General features: G+C 39.6%; 1 protein-coding gene across 2 annotated transcripts in view; it reads left to right on the top strand.

Annotated features, from left to right (window-relative positions):
• Positions 1-13,781, top strand: part of CCBE1 (collagen and calcium binding EGF domains 1) — a 286,745-nt gene that overhangs the window by 166,177 nt on the left and 106,787 nt on the right. The window lies entirely within an intron of this gene.

Genomic DNA, 13,781 nt, shown 5'->3' with positions numbered 1-13,781 from the left:
TGTCAGACTCTTGCATACCAGATGAGAAGATGAAAGCTCATAAAGGTCAATTTGATCAAAGTTTCACTATTAGTAAGGGCTAGAATTGATATTCCTATCTTTCTAGACTCAAAACCTATTATGGTTTTTTAATGAATTATTTCAGACCTTTACAAATGTTAAAGAATATCATAAAAAATACCTTATATTCATCTGAAAAGAAAATGAAACATTACAAACAAAATTGAAACCTTTGTTTCTTTCTCCCCCTCATAGAATTACACACCAGCCAGGCACCGTGGCTCATGCCTGTAATCCAAACGCTTTGGGAAGCCAAGGCAGGAGGATTGCTTGAGCTCAGGTGTTCAAGACCAGCTTGGGTAACACAGACTTTTTCTTTAGGAAAAAAAGGGTATACACTATCCTAAATTTGGATTTTATTATTTCTGATAAATGTCCTTATACTAATATATGTATGTTTTTCTTAGCAATAAAAACTATTTTTCAAGTATTTAATCTTTGACATAAATGGTATCATGACTGTACCTATTCTTATACATCATTTTAATGTTTTACATTATTTAATACATGTAATATTTCTCTGTATGAGTATGTCACAATTTATATATTCTGTTGATGAACATTCCGGTTGCTTCCAAATTTTTTAGCTATTAAGAGCAGTGCTACAGTGACTTTATACTCATATGCTTGAATTTCTCGGTTTTCCCATCCCCTCCCATATTTCAGACTGGAGCTGCCAGGGGTAATGTGCACACTTTCACCTTGGCTATGCATTGCATGTTCCTTTTCATGGTGATTATGCTAATTTTCACTTGCAACAGCAGAGTATGAGAATTTCACTAACACCCGGTAATGCCAGGCTTTTACATTTCTGCCAGTCTGGGTGTGAAATAATTCACTGTGTTTTTAATTTGAATTTCTATAATTACTACTGAGGAAAAACCTACAAAAAAGAGTCCATACTCATTGAATACCATATTCCTGTCAAGTCTCCAACACAGTCTCAACTCACCGACGTTGACAGTCTCAATGTTTATCTTTCCAGCATGAAGGCTTCACGATGCTGTCGATTTCATTACTGTTGAAGGCAGAACTACAGCGTGCTGAATGCCTTGTCTAAGATCAAAGACATTTTAGTGCCATTTTTACAAATCTTTCTGTTATATAGACTTGAGATATTATTTGGGGAAATTGGGGATTCGAAACTGGTGTGAAGGAGCTATCATGTAACATTTTATTCACCTCTCTAAAAATCTGTAATAGTTTTCAATTTGGGAATAAAAAATGAGGGAAAATGGGTTTTGGGGGTTTTTTTCTTCTAAGCCTTGGTGCCATTACTACTTTTATCCTTCCCTCCTTATGCTCAAGAGAGCATTTCTATATGCATGGTCTATTATTGGGAGACAAAATGTACAGACTGTGAATTCCAGGCTACACAGCTCCAGATCTGGGGCCAGGTGGAGTCTCATTCTCTACAGTGGACATCAGAAGTGACCTGGAGAGCTTGTGAAAACACAGCCTGCTGGCCCCACGTCCAGAGTTCCTGATCCCACAGGTCTTGGGTGGAGCCAAAACTTTTGCATTTCTAGCAAGTTTCCAGATGATGCTGATGCTAGAGACCACACTCTGAGAATCACTGCTTTGAAGCAGTGTACTGAAAAGTAGGGGAGGCATTGGACCAGGTAGCCCCTCTCAGACAGAGGCTCAAATTCAGATACAGGGTTGGTATGTAATATTATAGCTCAAAGGCCTGGCTGGTTAGATGTATGGCTGACTTCTATATTCTTCATGCTTTTAATAATATCCCACTTATTTTAAAGTCAGCATGTGCTTTAAAATATTAAGGACAAGACTAAAACCTCAGGGTCATACGGATTTGTGATTCAGTAATTTTTACTTTGATTTTCAACTTTTAAAATTCTAGCAAAGGTTTTAGTACATGATGCCAATGTTATAAGTGTGTTATTTTGAGGTCGGTAGACTTTTAGGAATGTATGACTAACCAAACGGTTTCTAAGATAGTAAGAGTCAAACATTCATTTATCATTAGCCAACATTATCATTAGCCAACATCTTAGTAATCTATCCAACTTCCATGTATAAATTACTAAGGAGGAATCGTACAGTTTTGAAAAGGAGGAACAGGGTGGTTATGGTGATTCTCCAAGTCAATTTTTTTCTTTGGAATCTCTCAATGAAATGGGTCATCTCAGGTTTGTGGAAACAGAGCGCAGGACGTATGATAGTAGAAACACTTGGTGATTGCTGTTATGAAGTACATTCATACTTATTTAGATAAATGGATAAATATGTTTTTACCCATATTGTATGCATATGAATATATAAATTATATGCACATACAGCATTGATATATATATGGATCACATGAGTAACTTGGACATTACAACCAAGGTGATCTTTCTGTATAAGCAAAACAATTTTATTTAAAGAAAATAACAATTGTGAGTAAATGCATTGTACAGGGGAAGAATTTTGGGGTGCTCATAAAGGTCTGTTTTTAATGTGGAAGATAATCACACAGGTCTTGATAAAGGTTATAATGAATATATAGCTTTTGTGCTAGTTTCTGTGTGTATTCACAATAAACTGCTTTATATATGAGTAAAGTTAAAACGATTTACATTATTTTCTTTACATATTTCTAACATTTATGAGTTATATGTACTCAATTAAAGTTAGTATCTATATGTGAATATAAAATTTTGAAAAGTATGCACTAAATGCAAGAAGATAAAGTGTTCTCTTTATAATCTCATTTTTATAAATAACTGGCCTTTTATGGGAGAATTTAATGAAGCTATTTTAAGTTTTCCAACAAAGTTTACCTTGGCTTAAGTTTCAGTTTTTATCTATTTCAAAAGACAAATGCAGATTCATAATCAGGAGTGATGGGAAATTGTTTGCATGTACCTCTAATATCACTAGCATTTAATTTTAACCTAACAAAATTCTAACACGAAGTCTTGAACTTTTGTGTTCAGAATAAATGTGATCTCTAGTTGTGATCTACTTGTTTTGTTTCTAAAGATTTTGTTTGAACATATATTAACTGTAATGAAATAAAAGCCAAGAATAGCTTGAAGAGGGGGAAAAAAACTTAGGATCAAGGTTTCAAAATATTATGGAAAGGAAATAATCAAATGCAATACTTTGCTTTTATGTTGACCTTCTCATTCTGGTTCCTCACCCTCCACACTGTGTGAAATGTTCTAAAGCCTGTGGGCATTGGTGACCAGCCAGGCAGGAGGTCACAATTCCCAGGCAGATGCGGCAGTCCTGTGTACCATTGATGGGATTCAGTAAAAAAGGACAAGGCCTAGATAGCCTCCAGAACAATTTTATTGAATATAATTTTCTCCAGAGGAAAGATTAATTTGAAATCTCCGTATTTTGAATTCCAAAGTGACTTCACATGGTAGAAAGAACATGAACTTTGGAATCAGACGGATAGCCAGGCATGGGAGGGAGTTTGTCATCATTATAATTAATCCAAGTTAATTAGTTGTAACATCTGCAAGAATGTTTCTTCAGTTTGTGGATTTTGAGGATTTTGCGGATGACGTGGGACAACATATGAGAAAATGGGAGGCAAGTTATTAATACTCAGTAAATGTTAATTCCTGTCTCTTCCTGCCCAAGCTAGTTTTCAAAGCATGACATCAGAAGCTTTCCCAGCCAGTAGCTTGGTAGGTGAAGCAAGCTATTGGTACAGGTCCACATTGCCTAGTGTGGTGGCTGGAAGGAGTGAATTTAATGTGAGGCAAACCATGTTTATCGACACAGGTCCTGCCTTCTAGACATTCTCCATATAAAGAGACAATGTGGCTGGGTGCAGTGGCTCATGCCTATAATCCCAGCATTTTGGGAGGCTGAGACAGGCAGATCACGTAAGTCAGGAGTTCGAGATCAGCCTGGCAACATGACAAAACCCCATCTCTACTAAAACTACAAAAATCAGCTGTAGTTCCAGCTATTTGGGGAAGCTAAGGCAGGAGGATTGCTTGAATCCAGAGGACAGAGGTTACAATGAACAGAGATCATGCCATTGCACTCCAGCCTGGGCAACAGAGTGAGACTCTGTCTCAAAAAAAAAAAAAAAAAAAATGACAAGAACATTAAATGTAGAGATACATAGATGGTCATAAGTATGTTTATTTGGTGTCTAGTAGACATGGAAATGATAGGGAAATATGTGTTGCAGGTAAACTCAATTGTTGTGGTACATGGTCATTTTGGGGGCCAAGGTGAAAAGCGATGCCTTGGGTCCCTTTAAATTGAGGCTGGTCTTTACAGTAGTTGCTGCTTCCATGCGTTTCTGTCTTGAGTACCTTTCCCACCCCCCATCTGTAGAGTCTAGAAAGCACTTATTCTTAGTATTTCCAGGAAATGAATCCCCTACAGTTGAGTGAATGAATGATCTGTGGGCTTGCAAGAGCATATGTGTGTGTGTTTTATTTGTTTTTGAGACAGGGTTTCTCTCTGTCGCCCAGGCTGGAGTGCAGTGGCAGGACCACAGCTCACTGCAGTCTCTGGGCTTAAGTGATCCACCTCAGGCTCTCAATTATCTGGGACAAAGGACATGTACCTCCATGCCAAGCTAAGTTTTAAATTTTTTGTAGAGATAGGATCTCACTATGTTGCCCAGGCTGGTCTTAAACTCTTGGGCTCAAGCAATCCTCCTGCCTCAGCCTCCCAAGGTGTTTCTGAAATTCATAGTAGGTGTCTCATAATTTTTGTTCCTAGGGACAAAAGTTTTTTTGGCTCCTCTCTCACATTTGTTTCTGTTATTCTTTCTAATAAGAAGCCTGGTTCAGTAGCCTATGAGACTGTTGGAGAAGAGAAAATAAAGATCACATGTGGTTGAAAGTAAATGAGGTTTGTGTTTTTATCTTGTATGTGTCTCTTCTCATCTTTCACACTGACTGGTGTATTGATGAGGCAGGATTTCCCGTGTGTGGGTCATTTCTTCTCAATGTTGGGAGTTCTTACTCAGTTTCAGTAATTGCATGGCCAACAAGCTGATTTGGGGGATATCAGATCATTCAGCTCACTCTGTGATCCATTGTTATGCTGGAAAAACACGGAGTACTCAGATGTATTTGAAAATACAGCCCTTTCCAGAGGATGCTCCAACTGAGTTTTTGGTATTTTACTTTAACAAGTTTGAACTCCTCAATTCAGGGCCACCACTTAGATAGCTGACTCAGTCTAAATGGAAGTGTTTGCTCATTGTCATAAAACATCCTATTAAATATTATATTTGAGAAAAACATTATAAATAATTTAAGAAATAGTGTAGATCCAGTATTAAGATGTCAAAATACTTATTGTTGAAGACAATAGCTTTCCTAATAGCATTGATTAATAAGATATTTAAGAAAACTATCTGAGAACAATGGGAATGCAGTATGTAAGGAAATTCATGTGTATGTGTTTATCACTGCTTTTGTTCTTTGAGCTTAAGCTAGATTTTCCAGAGAATTACAGAAGCTCTGTCAATTTTATGAACACCTTTACATAGTCACGTGTGAATGCTTGTGCCTTTTTCAGAACAGTTGAGGTCATATAAAGGGGAGCAGATCTTTTACCAGTGTAGAGGAGGGAAAGAGTGCTCAGTTTCTGAGAGACAATGGCATGTCCTGCAGGGGCCATGGAATTAAAAGTGAATGAATGAAGATGATGAACTTTAGAGTGAGGTTCAAAGAGGCAGGAGAAGAGTGTAAAAATGTCAGAAAAGCAGTTATGTGACCAACCCAGAATTATACATGGGTATTGAGGCAATCTAAACATTAAAGGAATTATAAGTGGCATCACCTACTTCACAACTCAATGTTACAGATCCTGCCATCTTTTATCATTTTTTTTTCAGTTGAGAACTCATGAGCCATAATGAACAGAAAGTCCTGAGTACTGCCAACACCCACTTGACTCCAGACTTCCTCTCCCCATGGGGCTCTCTTCTTTGGCCACCTGGTGCCTCTTCTCTGCCAGTGGGCCTCAGTCAGGCCCATCCATCTCAACTTATTAGTTTATAAACACACAGAATCCACGAGGGGAAAGGGTGGCTGTAGACCAGTGATTCTCAAACTAGAACAGCAGCATCAGCATCACCTGGGAACGTCATAGAAATGCAGATTCTTGATCCTTACTGTGTAGCCACTAACTCAGAAACTCTGGGATTGGGGCCTGGCACTTTGTTTTAATGAGCCCTTCAAGTTGTTCTGATACTTATTAATGTCTGAGACCTTCAGGACAAGGCCCTATACATTCAAGACAGTATAGGTTTGAGAGCACAGTTTTTTCCAAAAGATCCATATGGTTTTAAGCTTGAAAAACTTTAGAAATTTCAATGCTACCAGGGGCGAGGAGGGGCCAAGATCACTGACTAGAAACAGCTGCAGTTGGAGGCGCCCACTGAGAAGAACGAAAATGGTGAGTGAATCCTGCACCAGCAACTGAGGTACCAGGTTCTCTCACTGGGACTGATTAGGTGGTTGACGTGACCCATGGAGAGTGAAAGCAGGGTGGAGAGACCACCCACCTGGGAGCCGCACAGGGCAAGGGGAGCTCCCACCCCCTCCAGCCAAGGGAGGCGGTGAGTGATATTGCTACCCCGCCCAGGAAACCATGCTTTTTCCATAGATCTGTGCAACCCGTGGATCAGGAGTTCCCCTCATGAACCCACACCACCAGGGCCTTGGGTCCCAAGCACAGAGCTGTGCAGATTCTCTGTGGCCACTTGGCTGGAGACTGCCTAAGACTACGAGTTCCCGGGGGGGAGGGGTGGCCGTCGTAACTGTGACTGCCTGCTGCCTAAGGCAACAGAGCCCCAGTCTGCCATTTTCCCCTGCTAATGCCTGGGAGATTGGGTGGTTTGGATCCGAGAGGAATTCCCCACAGTGCAGCACAGCAGCTGTGGCAGATCATAGCCAGACTGCCTCTTTAGGCCAGACCCTGACCCATGCCTCCTTACCGGGCAGGGCTTCCCTGTGGGGATTTCAGCAACTCCAGCCAGGGGGTTACGGACAGAACTCTGATCTCCCTGGGACAATGCCCCTGGCGGGAGGAACAGCCGTGGTGTCAGCAGACTTAGTCTCTTCCCCCTGCTGCCTCTGAGGAATCTGGGCAGTCCAGATGAGTGAGATTTCCTTCAGCACAGCATACCCCCTCTGCCAAGAGGCAGCCAGAGTGCTTCGTTAAGCAGGTCCCTGATCTCATGCCTCCTGACTGGGTGAGAACCCCTCCCACAACAGAGGTCACAAGATACCTTATACAGGAGCATTCCCCCTGGCATCAGGTCAGTGCCCCTCTGGGACGGAGCTCCCAGAGGAAGGAGCAGGTAGCCTGCATTGGTGATGCCTCCAGGTGCAGGAGGAACCCAGGCAAATAGGGTCTGGAGTGAACCCCCAGTAAATGTCAGCATCCCTATGGAGGAGGGGCCTGGCTGTTAAAAGAAAAACAAACAGAAAGCAACAACAACAGTAGCATCAACAAAAGTCCCCACGAGAACCCCATCCGAAGTTCAGCAGCCTCAAAGATCAAAGCTCGATGAACTCATGAAAACTGAGAAAAAATCAACAAAAAAAATGCTGAAAACAAAAAGCCAGAGCGCCTCTTCTCCTTTAAATGATTGCAGCTCCTCTCCAGCAAGGGCACAGAACTTGGCAGAGGCTGAGATGGATGAACCTACAGAAGTAGACTTCAGAAGGTGGGTAATAACGAACCTTCACTGAGCTAAAGGAGCATGTTCTAACCCAATGTAAAGAAGCTAAGAACCATGATAAAATATTAAAGGAGCTGTTAACAGAATAAGCAGTTTAGAGAGGAACATAAATGACCTAATGGAGCTGAAAAACAACACGAGAACTTCACAAGTATCAGTAGCCAAATAGACCAAGCAGGAGAAAGAATTTTAGAGTTTTAAGACTATCTTGTTGAAGTAAGACAGGTAGACAAGATCAGACAGAAAAGAATGAAAAGGAATGAAAAAAACCTCCAAGGACTATGGGATTATATAAAAAGACTGAACCTACAACTGATTGGGGTACCTGAAACAGAGTGGGAGAATGGAGCCAAGTTGGAAAACATACTCCAGGATATCATCCAGGAGAATTTCCTCAACCTAGCAAGACAGGCCAACATTCCAATTCAGGAAATCCAGAGAACCCCAGTAAAATACTCCATGAGAAGATCAACCCCACGACACACAGTCACAGATTCTCCAAGGTCGAAATGAAGGAAAAAAATGTCAAGGGCAGCCAGAGAGAAACACTAGGTCACCTACAAAAGAAGCCCATCAGAGTAACAGCAGATCTCTCAGCAGAAACCCTGCAAGCCAGAAGACATTAGGGGCTAGTATTCAACATTCTTAAAAGAATTTCCAACCCAGATTTTCATATCCAGCCAAAGTAAGCTTCATACTTGAAGGAGAAATAAAACTGTTTTTAGATAAGCAAATCCTGAGAGAATTTGTCACCACCAGGCCCACCTTGCAAGAGTTCCTGAAGGATGCACTAAATATGGAAAGGAAAAAACATTACTACAAAAACACACTGGAGTACAAAGACCAATGACACTATGAAGCAACTACATCAACAAGTCTGCAAAATAACCAGCTGGCATCATGATGGCAGGATCAAATTCACACATAATATTAACCCTAAATGTAAATGAACTAAATGCCCCAATAAAAAGACACAGAATGGCAAGCTGGATAGAGTCAAGACCCATTAATGTGCTGTATTCAAGAGATCCATCTCATGTGCAAAGACACATGTAGGCTCAAAATAAAAGAATGGAGAAAAATTTACCAAGCAAATGGAAAGCAGAAAAGAGCAGGGGTTGCAATCCTGGTTTCTGATAAAACAGACTTCAAACCAACAAAGATAAAAAAAGAAAAAAGACAAAGGGCATTACATAATGGTAAAGGGTTCAATTCAACAAAAAAGCTATCCTAAATATACATGCATCCAATACAGGAACACTCAGATTCATAAACCAAGTTCTTAGAGAACTACGAAGAGACTTATACTTCCACACAATAATAGTGGGAGACTTTAACACCCCACTGTCAATATTAGATCATTGAGAGAAAATTAACAAAGATATTCTGGACTTGAACTCAGCTCTGGATCAAGTGAGCCTATTAGATATCTACAGAACTCTCCACCCCATAACAACAGAATATGCATTATTCTTAGCACCACCTGGTCTTTATTCTAAAATTGATCACATAATCAGAAATAAAACACTCCTTAGCAAATGCAAAAGAACTGAAATCATAACGAACATTCTCTCAGATCACAGGGCAATCAAATTAGAACTCAAGAGTAAGAAACTCACTGAAAATCACAAAACTACATGGAAACTGAAAAACCTGCTCCTGAATGACCCCTGGGTAAATAATGAAATTAAAGCAGAAATCAAGAAGTTCTTTGAAACCAATGAGAACAAACAGACAACGTACCAGAATCTCTGGAATGCAGCTAATGCAGTGTTAAGAGGAAATTTTATAGCACTAAATGCCCACATCAAAAGACTAAAAAGATCTCAAATTGGCTGGGCACGGTGGCTCACACCTGTAATCCCAGCACTTTGGGAGGCTGAGGTGGGTGAGTGACGGGGTCAGGAGTTCGAGACCAGCCTGGCCAACATGGTGAAACCCCATCTCTACTAAAAATAAAAGTAGTTGGGCATAGTGGTGGGTGCCTGTAATCCCAGCTACTTGGGAGGCTGAGGCAGAAGAATTGCTTTAACCCAGGAGGCGGAGGTTGCAGTGAGCCAAGATTGTGCCAATGCACTCCAGCCCTGCCGCCAAAGTGAGACTCCATCTCCCAAAAAAAAAAAAAAAAACCCTCAAATCAACACCCTAACATCACAACTAAAAGAACTAGGAAACTAAGAGCAAACAAACCCCAAAGCTATCAGAAGACAAAAAATAAACAAGATCAGAGTGGAACTGAAGGAGATAGATACATGAAAAACCCTTCAAAAAATCAGTTTATAAATTCAATGCTATTCCCATCAAGCTACCATTGACATTCTTCACAGAATCAGAAAAACTACTTTTAAAATTCATATAGAACCAAAAAACCCATATAGCCATGACAGTCCTAAACAAAAAGAACAAAGCTTGGAGGCATCACACTACCCAACTTCGAACTATACTACAAGGCTACAATAACCAAAACAGCATGGTACTGGTACAAAAACAGGCACATAGACCAATGGAACAGAATAGAAAACTTGGAAATAAGACCACACATCTACAACCATCTGCTCCTGGACAAACCTGGCAAAAGCAATGGAGAAAAGATTCCCTATTTAATTAATGGTGCTCAGAACACTGGCTAGTCATATGCAGAAAATTGAAACTGGACCCCTTCATTACACCTTAAAAATTAACTCAAGATGGATTAAAGACATAAATGTAAAACCCAAAACTATAAAAACCCTAGAAGAAAATCAAAGCAATAGCATTCAAGACATAGGCACAGGAAAATATTTCATGACAAAAATGTCAAAAGCATCTGCAACAGAAGCAAAAACTGACACATGGAATCTAATTAAACTAAGGAGTTTCTGCACAGCAAAAGAAACTATGAGTGAATAAACAACCTACAGAATAGGAGAAAATTTTTACAATCTGTCCATCTAATGAAGGTCTAATATTCAGAATCTATAAGGAACTTTTGCAACCTATCCATCTGACGAAGGTCTAATATCCAGAATCCACAGGAAAAAAAAAAAAAAAAACAATCTAATTAAAAAGTGGGCAAAGACATGAAACAGACACTTCTCAAAAGACATTTATGTGGCCAACAAGCATATGAGAAAAAGCTCAACATCACTGATCATTAGAGAAATGCAAATCAAAACCACAATGAGATACCATGTCATGCCAGTCAGAATGGCAATTATTAAAAAGTCAAGAAATAACAGATGCTGGCAAGGATATGGAAAGAGAAGAATGCTTTTACACTGTTGGTGGGAATGTAAATTAAGTCAACCATTGTGGAAGACAGTGAAATGATTCCTCGAAGACCTAGAAGCAGAAATACCATTTGACCTAGCAATCCCATTATGGTGTATATACCCAAAGGAATATAAATCATTCTCTTGTAAGGATACATGCACATGTATGTTCATTACAGCACCATTCACAATAGCAAAGACATGGAATCAACCCTGGATAAAGAAAATGTGGTACATATACCACCGTGAAACACTATACAGCCATTAGAAGGAACGAGATCATGTAGTTTGCAGGGACATGGTTGGAGCTGGAAGCCATTATCCTCAGCAAACTAACACAGGAACAGAAAACCAAACACCACATGTTCTCACTTATAAGTCGGAGCTGAACAGTGAGAACACATGGACACAGGGAGGGGAACAACACACACTGGGGCCTGTCGGGGGGTGTGGGAGAGCATCAGGATAAATAGCTAATGCATGCAAGTCTTAATACCTAGGTGATGGGTTAATAGGTGCAGCAAACCACCATGGCACACATTTACCTATGTAACAAACCTGCACATCTTGTACATGTATCTTGGAACTTAAAAAAAGGTAATTAACAAAAATAAGTAAATGTAAATTTCAAGGTTACCATAATTCTAAGGTTACTTATCTATAATTTCTTTTACACTTAACCTCGCAAGTTTTGAAAAATTATTGTTTCTATCCTTCTTGTTGAAGGATAGAATGTAAAGGTTTATTACAAGAAACATCTTGCAAATGTTTATTACAATAAATTAAAATTTTACTTTCCAAATTTCACAAAACAAAGTGCAAAATAAATATAGTCTTTTTTTTGTTTTGTTTTGTGTTTGAGACAGGGTCTTGCTCTGTCACCCAGGCTGTAGTACAGCGGCACAATCTTGCCTCACTGCAACCTTCGCCTCCTAGGTTCAAGCGATTCTTGTGCTTCAGCCTCGCTAGTAGCTGGGATTATGGGCGTGTACCACCATGTCTGGCAATTTTTGTATTTTTAGTAGAAACCCAGTTTCATAATGTTGGCTAGGCTGGTCTTGAACTCCTGACCTCAAGCAATCTGCCTGCCTCAGCCTCCCAAAGTGCTGGGATTACAGGCGTGAGACAATGAGCCCAGCCTGAATAATGCTTTAAAAGTTTGTAGCCAAAAAGCTTGTTTCGGTAAAGGAGTTGGACTCTTGTTACCTTACTCCTGGGTAGAGAACTTCAGATAGTCACAGAAAGATTTCTTTAAATCAAATACATCTAGAAGTACAAATATCTTAGGGCTTATCATGGTATCACATCATCAATGCAGAAGGCTGTCCTGCAGAAACATGTGACATTGTGCAGCGCAGAGGGCCCAGGGGGACGAGACACAGGATCTGAAACTTCATCCTGGCTCACGCTTTGTGAACCATAGATGCTTCCCTTCTTTTAGCTTCAGTTTCTCAATCTCCAAGCATTTAACATATCCAACCCTGACCTGTTTATGATAGTCTTCAAAATAAAGTGAAATAAATTTGCATGAAATAACCTTGACAATCAACTGCTGATTCGTTATAAGGTTATTACAATTTATATTTTGTAACAACCATAATATAATGATAGCTGCTATTTAATGAACATATGCTGTGAGCCAGACACTGTTAAGCATCTTACATGCATTATCTAATTTAACTTCACATCTTGAGATATAGGTACTGTTATGTAGTTGAAGAAATTGAGATACAGAAAGATTAAACATCTTGGCTAATACTACCTGGCCAGTAAGAAACAGACCCAGGTTTTGAATCTAGAATGCCTGACTTCAAAGGCTGTGTCCCTATCAACCCACACACTGCCTCTCTGCCACAGTAGCTTGCCCACCACTGGGCTCTGCCCAACCATTGTCTCTAAGCTGGGAATATAGCTCACCCCCACCTCTGTACCTGCACCAAGTCTCAATACACCCCTCTTCAACTGTCCATTTTTAAGTCAGCACTCAGTGCTGATGAGGATGGACACGCTTACATCATGCTGATGGGAGCAGTCATTGGTAGAAATTTCTGGAGAGTGGTTTGGCAGTCAAAAGCCTCTAAGTCCTGTTCAGGAGTACAGCAGGTGCTTGAAAATCATTTTGTTCAATGTCATTTCATTATAACATTGCGAAAATATTCCCAGGTGGGGCTACTGTGAGAATGTGTACATTCTCCCCATGTCTTCATGGGGTTTCTTTGGGTATTCCAGTATTTGTTACTGTTTTTGAACTGTACTGTGGTGGGAGGCACTCCTTAAATTTTACTTTGCAAACATTTATTCCTTGATTTAACCCACCACCACTACGACCCCAGGCACACACTAATTCTCCAAAAATTGTGTACATGATTATTTTACTTGTTTTTATTAACTTTCCTTAAATGTGTATATAGCTGACATTTATTTCAATGTTTAATGTTAGAAGTATTTTGGGTCTTTATTTAAAAGTTTGATGTTTTTGTCACCAGAAACATGTCATAGAAACCTAACTCTTGTTTATGTCAGTTAGCCTATGGTAAAATTGGTTTCATTTTACATTGTTTCACTTAATGTTGTCACTTCCAAGAACTTATCAATGATGTGAAGTGAGGACTTATGATACATACTAAAGAAATTACTAAGATTCATGTAAACAATGTCCATTAAAGGATTATATGTATTAGCATAGAACTTTAGATTATACAATGTACAATAAAATAAGAAAGTTACGCCATGGTTTGTCCCTCTGATAGAATATAATGTAGCCAATGAATATCATGTGTTCACAA

The sequence above is a fragment of the Papio anubis genome, chromosome 19, assembly GCF_008728515.1.
Source record: "Papio anubis isolate 15944 chromosome 19, Panubis1.0, whole genome shotgun sequence".
Classification (NCBI taxonomy): Eukaryota; Metazoa; Chordata; class Mammalia; order Primates; family Cercopithecidae; genus Papio; species Papio anubis.
The sequence above is the reverse complement of the archived record's forward strand: the minus strand, read 5'-3'. Positions and strand labels throughout refer to the sequence as shown.